We start from the raw sequence: 10,581 nt of genomic DNA, 5'->3' as shown, positions 1-10,581 counted from the left end.
AGACGAGAATGCTTTAAGTGTTGGGCCCCAAAACACCATCCATCTCTGAGTCACCTTTTGCTCAGTCTTGATGAAAAATGAGCAACCAAAATAAACAATCCTACACAAAGAAAAGCCTCTTGCCCTGGGCCTGCAAAACGTAACTGTTGAATATAGAGGTGGTGTATTTGGAAGGCCTTACCTTGAGCTTGATGAGAAAACTGAACCTAAACAAACAGCTTGAAGTAGCTGATTAAGCAAAGTTGAAGTAACTCCTGATACATCTATATTTAGCTGAGTCCTTGCTTTACTCAAGGTAAAAAGTTGTTAAAATAAATAAATTAAATAAAAAGATAAAATAAAATAAAGTGTTCACATTATGAAATGCCTTTACTTTTCAGCTTTAGGTTTGAAATACTTGCTTGTTGTCAGAAAACATACTTTAATTTTGTCCCCTGCCTCCTTTCAGGATATACAGTGTGTGTTCATAAAACACAGGTCAGTTGTAAGTGACCTCATGCCTTTCTTTTTTTATCCTAAAAAAGAAAGCCAGGGCAGCTTTTAATTTTTTTGCAAAATATCAAATAAAACAAAATTATTAAGAAATTTTATTGCTTCTGATAGAATTCCAAGAGCCAAAACATAACATGGCCCACTGTTTATTTTTGTGAATGCAAATATATCATGTACACATAAACAAATATACATAGTTTTCTCATTAGTGTGACCATACATTATTCTATTTACTTGATTTTTACTTGTGGGTTTTTTGGTAGGTTTCATCTATGCCATACAGGCATCCTAAAGGCAAGAGACTTGCCCATCTTATTCATAACTATATCCCTACCCTTAGTACTGTGCCTTGCCTATAGTAGCCAATTGATAAAAATTATTGGATGAATGTATATATTTTGAACTGATATAAAGTATCAAGTACACAGTTGGAATTATTGAAGTTTTGGTGAGTTGAATTTCAGTATGTTGTTAATGGAAACAAGAATATTATGAAGAACACACCAAAATTTTGAGGTAGAACTCACTTTGAAAACTCTCTGGACCTAGATCATTTTGGCTGGGGGATTTCCAGAAATGTAGCCAAGTCATCTAGGTTTTAAATTTTCTGTTATGTTTATTGTTATTTACACTCTGTTTGTTTCATTTTGTATATTACTTCTTCGTCCGTCTCAATTTTTTCCTTGTTTTTGTTTTTTGTGGTTTTTTTTGGCCGCACCCAGGGCGGGCATTTTTGTTCCCGGACCAGGAACTTCGGCAGTGAAAGCAAGGAGTTCTAACCACTGGACCGCCAGGGAATTCCCTTCTCTGTTGCTCTTGAGCTAGTTTTTGTAGTGTTTATTGTTTTTCATAAATGTTCCAAAACTATAAGCTTCCCTCTAAGTACTAATTTTATTGCATGGCATGAATGTCAATATGGAATGCAGGTGCACTCTGGGAGGTGGGGCTCCACTGCATGTGCCCTGCCTGGGGCACACAGTGTCCACATCAGGGGAACCGAGGCGAGATGGTTCCAGACCTAGGCTAAGGTGGTAACTTGGGCTCTCTGGATGTTCATGGATGGGGCAGAGCACCACTATGTCCCCACACACTGGTTCACTAACCCACCAGGCAGCACGTGAAAGAAAAACCGAAAACCACCCTCTGGAATCACGAAGCGCCCCCTTCCTCCTGCAATATGCCTCCAGCGCCCTCTACTGGCAAAGTTTAGCACCATAATCACTACAAAGGAGAAATGCTTATAGAGTCCAAGTCCAAGTCCAGTATTACGGAGCCCGTTTTGAGCGGTTGAATTAGGAGCTGAGAGGCAACAACTGATAACTGGCACATCCCTGAAACTAGGGTTCCAGGTGTAATTTAGATTCTCCTAATAAGATGAATTCACAGAAGATTTTAATCCAGGAGTGACACGGGGTGAGAAGCTGGGCAAAGGGCACCTATTTTTTGCCAGTGAGTCAGTGCAGGTGTGATTTTGTTCTGAAGCCAGCACTGCTGGAAGTCGCTTCCTGCCTCTGTAGCAGATGTCCTGGTCTGCTCTTCCCGGACCGTGGCAGAGTCCACAGCTCCCTTGGAGCTCAGTTCAGCTGAGGTTTGGGGAGCACTTCCTACAAATTCAACCTAAAATCTTTGTTCATCCCTCCTAATCGTTCATGGATGAACCAACTGAATCTTTTTCTGTTTAAATCAATGAGTAGATGCTTTAGTCTACAAATAATGATCTGACCAAAACAAGGTAAAAGAATGTATTTCATATGATATTCACACTTTGGAATTCATAGAGGCTTCCTTTGTTGCCTAGTACATGGTCAATTTTTGTGAAAGTTTCAGGTTTGCTCAAAAAGAATATATATTCTCTCTCCCCCTCTGCCCACCCCCCTCCAGCTCCTATACTTCCCCACTTAAGTTCTCACGAGCTATCCATTTAACTACAGGTTCCAACTATTTCCCAGGATCAATATCAAGCCCACCATGATATACTTTGCAAAATCTACCTATCTGCAAAAGCTAGCTCCTACCCTTCTGTTTGAAAGTTGTATCAATTTCCTGATCCTCACATCTTTGGAACTTTCTGATCACCATGATTTTTTTTTAATTGGTTTTTAGTTTTCTGCTCCTTAGAACCAAAGTAATGAGCACTCAACATACATATTTTATGTATGTATTCATTTACTTATTTATTTATTTTTGGCTGTGTTGGGTCTTCGTTGCTGTATGGGCTTTCTCTAGTTGCGGTGAGCGGGGCTACTCTTCGTTGCGGTGATCGGGCCTCTCTTTGCAGTGGCTTCTCTTGTTGCAGAGCATGGGCTCTAGGCGTGCAGGCTTCAGTAGTTGTGGCATGCGTGCTCAGTAGTTGTGGCACGCAGGCTTAGTTGCTCTGCGGCATGTGGGATCTTCCTGGACCAGGGATCGAACCTGCGTCCCCTGCATTGGCAGGCGATTCTTAACCACTGCGTCACCAGGGAAGTCCCTCAACATAGGTATTTGATTATCCGTAAACACTGATTATTTAACTCATTGCAATGTTAAGTGCATAATTAAATAGGAAGACTTTTGTATCTTACACAGTCTGCCTTCTAGAAGATTGGCAGGGGTTACTCCGATATTTTGCTACAATGCTTTGGCAATGCTCTAAATTTATTAAAGTGACTGTTACCAATCTTAAGGAAACAGTATAAATCCAAGTGATACCAACTATATAGTTAAGGGCACCAAATTCCAGAGTTAGTGTATCTGAAGTGCAAATGTCACAGTAGAAGGCAATATAACTGACGCCTCTGACATTTCAGGCCAAAAGGGTTAGGAAATGATTATGGTAAGAATCTCTAGGGGGTACCAAGGGAAAGGGTTAATAATGATTAGCGTTAAGTGTGAATAGAGAGGGAAGCTCATGAAAAAGGAAAATCTATTTTCTTTTGTCTTTTCTTCCATCATCAAGTACAGACTAGCTGCCGGTTTCTCTCTATTGCCCCATTGTGAGGTGCATGTGAAACAAAACTCTAAAAGCTACATTCTAAGTTCCCTCCCTTGCAATGTGGATAGTTCTATTCCTTCCTAGGGCTGATATCCTCTTTGAGGCCTCAATTTAAAGCAGTTTTTTTTTCTTTTTAAAATTTTATTTATTTATTTATTTATTTATTTATTTATTTATTTATTTATTTATGGCTGTGTTGGGTCTTCGTTTCTGTGCGAGGGCTTTCTCTAGTTGCGGCAAGTGGGGGCCACTCTTCATCGCGGTGCGCAGGCCTCTCACTATTGCGGCCTCTCCCGTCGCGGAGCACAGGCTCCAGACGCGCAGGCTCAGTAGTTGTGGCTCACGGGCCTAGTTGCTCCGCGGCATGTGGGATCCTCCCAGACCAGGGCTTGAACCCGTGTCCCCTGCATTGGCAGGCAGATTCTCAACCACTGCGCCACCAGGGAAGCCCTAAAGCAGTTTTAATTGCATTAAAACTGCAATTGAGATGAGACAGAACTAGTTTTGCTCATGTTTCCCAACCCACTTCACACTGGTCTAGACTCAATGGGTAAAGTCATTTTTCTTGACTTTATTTTCACTTCACAATGTGCAGATTTACTGCTAATTAATTCTGAGAAGTTTCTCTGGATAAGCTAGAAATATTCCTTTTTTAAAAAAATGAAACATTCTTTTATATTGAGATAAGTTCCTCTAATAATATTAAATAAAAAGTTATGGGTCAAAGCCTCAGTGTCTGTTGAGCAATCATGAAACAATATTTTGGCTTCTGTATCCATTTACCGCCCTAATTCTTTTACCTCAATTTCCTAGAATATTATCTAGTTAACATTTTTAAAAAAAACAACTTTATCGAGGGATAATTTACATACCATAAAATTGAGACATTTTAGGTCACAATGTTCTTAGTAAATTTATAGTTGTTCAACCATCACCGTAATCCAGACTTAGAATTTAGAATATTTTCATAACCCTAAAAGTTCTCTTTGGAATTCCCTGGCAGTCCACTGGTTAGGACTCTGTGCTTTCACTGCCGAGGGCATGGTCAGGGAACTAAGATCCCGCAAGCCACACAGAGCGGCCAAAAAAAAAAAAAAAGTTCTCTTGGACTTTTTTGCTATTCTGAGTAGCATTCCATTGTATTCCTATCATGTTTTGTTTATCCAGTCACTGGACATTTGAATCATTGCCAGATTGGGTCCATTATGTGTAATGCTGCTGTGAACAATCACATACATGTCTTCAGGTGGACTTACATTTCGTTTTCATTTCTCTTGGGTAAATATGAAGGAATGGAATTGCTGAGTTCTGTGGTAAGTTTACATTAACACTTGAAAAAACTGCCAAACCATTTTCCAAAGTGGCTACACAATTTTACCTTCCCAGGAGCAATGCAAGAGGATTCCAGTTTTCTCTCATTCTCTCCAACACTCAGCACCGTCTCTCATTTTTTTTTTTGGAATTTTTGAATTTTATTTTATTTATTTTTTTATACAGCAGGTTCTTATTAGTTATCCATTTTATACATATTAGTGTATACATGTCAATCCCAATCTCCCAATTCATCACACCACCACCACCACCCCTGACCTCTCATTTTATTTATAGTCACTCAGTAGAGTTTTGATTTGTACTTCCTTGCCTTTCCCTAATGACTAATGATGTTAGCATCTTTTCAGATGCTTATTAGTCATTTGTATGTCTTCTTGGATGAAATGTCAATTCAAATCCCTTGCCAAATCTTGAATTGAGTTCCCTCTTTAACCTTTGACAACCTGATTTCTACCCTTGCTGCTATTAAAACTGCCCTCTCTGATGAGACAACTACCCTCAACTCTAAACCAAGTGGTTAAAAAAAAAAAAACCTGCCCTCTGAAATAATAAAACACCACTGAAATAATGTACACTGTTTGGTAATATTTTCAATAACCCCCTTCTTTGGCCGTGCCATGCAGCATGGGGGATCTCAGTTCCCCGACCAGGGATCAAACCGAGGCCCCCTGCAGTGGAAGCACAGAGTCCTAACTGGACCACCAGGGAATTCCCCTTAAGTATCTTTGATAACTTCCTGTTTTGGGTTGTGTCCTCCTGTCCTCTCTAGGTGGTCCAGACCACATGGACTAGACCCCTGCCCTCTGCTCTTCTCCTTTTCCATTTTATTCCATGGTAAAATTATAATATCTCTAAGGAAATGTCTAAAAGGAAATGGTATATTTAACAATATCTTCAAGGAAATGGTGTTATCAGAATCTGGTGAGAGCTGGAGCTGTGGAAAAGGAGCTGCCAATCAGGAGTTACAGTCGTGGATTAGAAATGCAGACATTATCAGAAGGGATGAAGCCAGCCACGCAGAAGCTACAAGAAGCTGGGAAAAGCCATTTATGGGGTCAGCAAAGGGTATGGCAATGAATCTGGGAGCAAATGGAGAATAGTCAATATAACGTCCTATTCCTTCAAATTCAGTGTCTAAAACAGATCTCATCATCTTGGTGCCTAAATCACCTCCCTATTTTACCTTCTGTGCCTCTGTCAATGGTACCATTACTCTCACAGTCTCTCAGGCTGGAACCTCAGAAATCACTCTGACCCTCCGTCAGTGATCTCTCCTGCTTGTAAATTCTCTATCCCTTACTTGACATTAACCATCTCATGAGGTTGAACCAAACAATGGTTAAGATCCTCTATATAAGAACCTGCTGTATAAAAAAATTTTTTTAATTAAAAAATAAAAAAAGATCCTCCATAAATGTGAGATGCCATGGTTTTATGGTATGCAACACTGCATCATGCTTTTATTGAAATTCTCAAGTGCGTACTTGTATTTTGAACAAGACTGTAAGCCTTTTTTAGGGCAGGGTCTACTCCTCATACTTCTTCAAATCTTCTTCATGCCCATCAGGTTTCTGTTAGGGTAGGGACTCAGAAAATGTTTGTAAAATGAATAAATGAATGATGCAGACATGGGCCTAAAACTTGCTTAAATCCCTTGTCCAAATTACAGATTTTGACAACAAATACTCAACACATTTTGTTACCTAATAGAACTCAGTTTCACTCAGCCAACATGCAGCAAAGCCAATCTACTGACACTGGGTTGTAGTGAAGGAAATTACAGCGTTTATTTGCAGGGCACCAAGCAAGAAGAACAGGCAGCTAATGCTAAAAAGACCTGAACTCCCTGATGGCAAGGGTTTTTAAAGGCAACATTAGGGGTGAGGGTTGCCAGGTGTGTGATCAGCTTGTAGACATTCTTCTGATTGGTTGGTGGTGAGGTAACAAAGTGATTATTTCAGAAATCTCATTCCTGAACCTTCTGGTTCCAACAAGTCTGATTAGCAGTTTCTACCCAGCAGGGGTCCTGGTTTCTATAAAACAACTCAAGGATATGCATCTGATTGTTATCTATATCCTTTCAGGAGGAACTAGGAGTCCTGTGACTCTATTGTTCAAATTATTAGTACTTTTCTTGCTTGACTGCTTTTCCTTTTTTTCTTCATTTTCTCAATCATTAACTGAGTCTGCCCTTTGGAACTCAGGGAAGGCCTAGAAGTCTAAAGCTTTTTCTACAAACAAGAAGCTAGAGACATGGAGAGACTTGTACCTGGGAAGGGCCTTCAGGGTCTTGCTCGGTTTCAATTTCACCTCTAAGTGGCAGGACCCACAGTGATAATTTCCAAAGAAGGTCCAATTCCAGCAAGCACATCCTTGAGGCTTCAAAGATCATAGTAACAAGAGTGTAATAAGAACAGAACCTGGGGCTTTCCTGGTGGTGCAGTGGTTAAGAATCTGCCTGCCAATGCAGGGGACATGGGTTCGAGCCCTGGTCTGGGAAGATCCCAAATGCTGCGGAGCAACTAAGCCCGTGCGCCACAACTACTGATCCTGCGCTCTAGAGCTCGCGAGCTACAACTACTGAAGCCCCTGTGCCTAGAGCCCGTGCTCCACAACAAGAGAAGCCACTCCAATGAGAAGCCCGCACACCACAACAAAGAGTAGCCCCCACTCACCACAACTAGAGAAAGCCCGCGCACAGCAATGAAGACCCAACGCAGCCAAAAATAAATAAATTAAAACATTTTAAAAAAAGAACAGAACCTGTCAGTCAAACTACTCTCTTTTTGGTGAAATTTACCAATGAATTACTTTCTGTGCAAATAATTTCTAATAAATGTGGGTAAGAATCAAAAATGTCTGTCTGATTAGCAAATATTTACTTTTGTGCATTATTTCTATGAATTTTAATCTTTTGTTTTAACTAAATCTTAGTTTAGTTTTCTTATTATGAAAGTATTACATTCTTAGTAGGTCAAAGAAGACAAAATCTCCTATAGCTCTCGTCCTGTTTCTTTTCTCTGTGAATGTTTCCTCTTGCTTTTTCTTTTGCATATTGACCTTTATTTTTTTATTTATTTATTTTTTGGCCATGCCACGCAGCCTGTGGGATCTTAGTTCCCCGACCAGGGATCAAACCCGGGTCCTTGGCAGTGAAAGCATGGAGTCCTAACCACTGGACCACCAGGGAATTCCCACAAATTGACCTTTAAATTTTATTGTTCCAAAACAATTCACACTCATAAAAATAAAAACAATAAAACATATAAGGTAAAAAGTTAATGACTTCCTTCCCTCCAAGGCCCTGTTGCCAATCCCAAGGGGTAACCATTGTTAACAACAGGATGCATGTTCTTCCAGACAATTGTTTTTGCAGATTTAATTATTTTTTTAAAAAGTTGAAGCATTTTTTATTGAAAGTACAATACCCACCCCACACCTTCTCATCTACTACCTAGATTCTACTATTAGCACATTGCCTTATTTGCTTTTTCACATATCTATTCAAACAGCTATGCCAATTCCCATTCATCAGTCCATTTTTTCAGATTTCAAAATAAGTTGCAGAGATCAGTACACATCGTCCCTAAACACTTCACCATTAAATTGCATTTAAAATATCATCTCATACATATTGATCCACAACTTGCTCTATATATATGTTGCAAAAAAGGGGACCCCTTCCAGGGCCCAAGAGTGGGCTCTTGTCTAGTACTCGGAAATGAATTGTCTGGGGAGACACACGTGCTGACAAAGCAAGAGACTTTATTGGGAAGAGGCACCCAGGTGGTAAGGAAATCCAGGAGGACTGCTCTGCCACGTGGCTCGCAGTCTCGGGTTTTATGGTGATGGGGTTAGTGTCCGGGTTGTCTCTGGCCAATCATTCTGACTCAGGGTCCATCCTGGTGGTGCATGCATCACTCAGCCAAGATGGATTCCAGTGAGAAGGATTCTGGGAGGGTGGTAGGATGTATGGACTGGTGTCTCCTCTCTCCTTTTGACCTTTCCCAAATTCTTCGGGTTGGTGGTAGCTTGTTCTTTCTGCATTCCTTACCAGGACCTCCTGTTGTAAGATAACTCATGCAAGTTGTTACTATTGGGCCTGGCCAGGGTGGGCGGTTTCAGTCAGTGGTTCCCCTAACATATAGATTCAACAAGTCAATATTTTTTATCAAGGGTTTACTATGTGCCAGGTACTTTACTAGGCCTTAGGGTTATATTTACAGGGGAAAGAAATGCCATTCCTGAATCATGGAGTTTATTCTAAAGGAGACTTTGAAACTCTTTCTACAGTAATAATGTTACCCAAAAACTGGGTTCATCTCTTGGTAGTTATCAAGCCAATAGACACAACCAAGCCAAAGATCAGGAGAAGGAAGGATTTATTACTTGCAGCAAGTAAGCAGAACACCAGGGATCTTTCCCGAAGCAGAGTCTCCCTGAACAGCAAAATTGGGGATGTTTTAAGCTAGGGTACCTGCATATCCATGAGGCGGCTTGAGCAGAGGAGAGTTCAACATAGAACTGGGGCAAAGGTTGACAGAGTCCAAGCTTTAGTTGATTGGATTCAGAAGGGTCAACATCATCATTCCCTCCTCCACCTGGGTGGGGGCCTTAGTTCCTGCAGAACTCAAAGATATATTATTACGTATATCCCTTGAGGAGGAACTAGGACTCTGCTTTATCGCTGCACTGTTGTTTGACTGCCTTTTCCCGGTTCCTCCATTCCTTTGTTCCCTAAGATAATCGATTACCGAGACCTAATCATGCAAGCATTGTGGCCAGAGTTAAATCACAAAATGGTTTAGGCCAAGACTTCTCTGGTGGTCCAGTGGGTAAGGCTCAGTGCTTCCACTGCAGGGGGCACAGATTCCATCCCTGATTGAGGAACTGAGATCCCGCATGCCACGCGGCATGGCCAAAAAAAAAAGGCTTAGGGCAAAATGGCTTCTCTAACATCAAGAAAGCCATTCCTGGTTCTCTTTCTCTAGGGACCCCCTAACCTATCTGCTTACAGTAATGATAATAACAAAGATACTAATAATAATTAGTAGTAGTATGACAATATTATAACAAAATAATAATTATTATAACAATATAATATAACAATAAAGTCTAGTATTTCTTGTGTGTCTAACTATATCCCTGACACTGTTCTAAGTATTTTAAATATATTAACTAATTTAACCCTATAGAGTAAGAACAATTGTAATGTTCAATTTGGAAATGGTGATGAAACCGAGCAGTGTACAAATCCTTTCCATGTCCCGTTTCTTTTTTTTTTTTAGTTAATTAATTAATTTAGTTATTATTTATTTTTGGCTGCACCGGGTCTCGCGGGCTTTCTTTAGTTGCTGCGAGGGGGTGCTACTCTTTGTTACGGTGCGCGGTCTTCACCTTCTGGTGGCTTCTCTTGTTGTGGAGCACGGGCTCTAGGGTGCACCGGCTCAGTAGTTGTGGCTCATGGGCTTAGTTGCTCCGCAGCATGTGGGATCTTCGGGACCAGGGCTCAAACCCGTGTCCCCGGCATTGGCAGGTGGATTCTTAACCACTGCGCCACCAGGGAAGTCCTTGTCCCCTGTTTCTTGTTCTTAGGAAAAAAGGTCTCAGCCTCCTAGACCTTCCCTGAGTACCAAAGGGCAGATTCAAACAGCAGTTGCTAATCAGGGAAGTAAGGGATTGCAGAAACAAAGGAGGAGCAGTCATGAAACAATAGTGCAGCCTTGGGGCAGGGTCTTGTTTCCTCCTGAAGGGATACACGTCACAGTACCTTTGAGCTCTTCTGC

The sequence above is a fragment of the Balaenoptera acutorostrata genome, chromosome 11, assembly GCF_949987535.1.
Source record: "Balaenoptera acutorostrata chromosome 11, mBalAcu1.1, whole genome shotgun sequence".
NCBI lineage: Eukaryota > Metazoa > Chordata > Mammalia > Artiodactyla > Balaenopteridae > Balaenoptera > Balaenoptera acutorostrata.
This window is presented reverse-complemented; position numbering follows the sequence as displayed.